Raw genomic sequence first — 346 nt, forward strand, 5'->3', positions numbered from 1 at the left:
TCGCCGACACATATCTCTCCATCAACCTCCTTTATCATTAATGAGCATAACAACTATCTCGTTTAAATTGCTTGAAAAATCCTATTCAAGAGAGAAAAATAATGCCACCTTTGCATTGTTTTCTTTTGATTAAGTATCTGATACTACAATTTTCACGACGGATCATTTCATCTGCGTTTTATGTGGGAGAAGAGTCGATTTTTTTTTTCTTTTCTTAAGATGACCAGTTTATATATCTGATAAATTAGGTTCTACGCTTTTACTGTTTGGCAAAAAATATTTATACTTTCCTGTCATTGTCAATATTAAATAATTTTGCAAAATCACATTAATTTCCATCATTCTC

This window comes from Penaeus monodon, chromosome 27, assembly GCF_015228065.2.
Source record: "Penaeus monodon isolate SGIC_2016 chromosome 27, NSTDA_Pmon_1, whole genome shotgun sequence".
In the NCBI taxonomy this organism is placed as follows: domain Eukaryota; kingdom Metazoa; phylum Arthropoda; class Malacostraca; order Decapoda; family Penaeidae; genus Penaeus; species Penaeus monodon.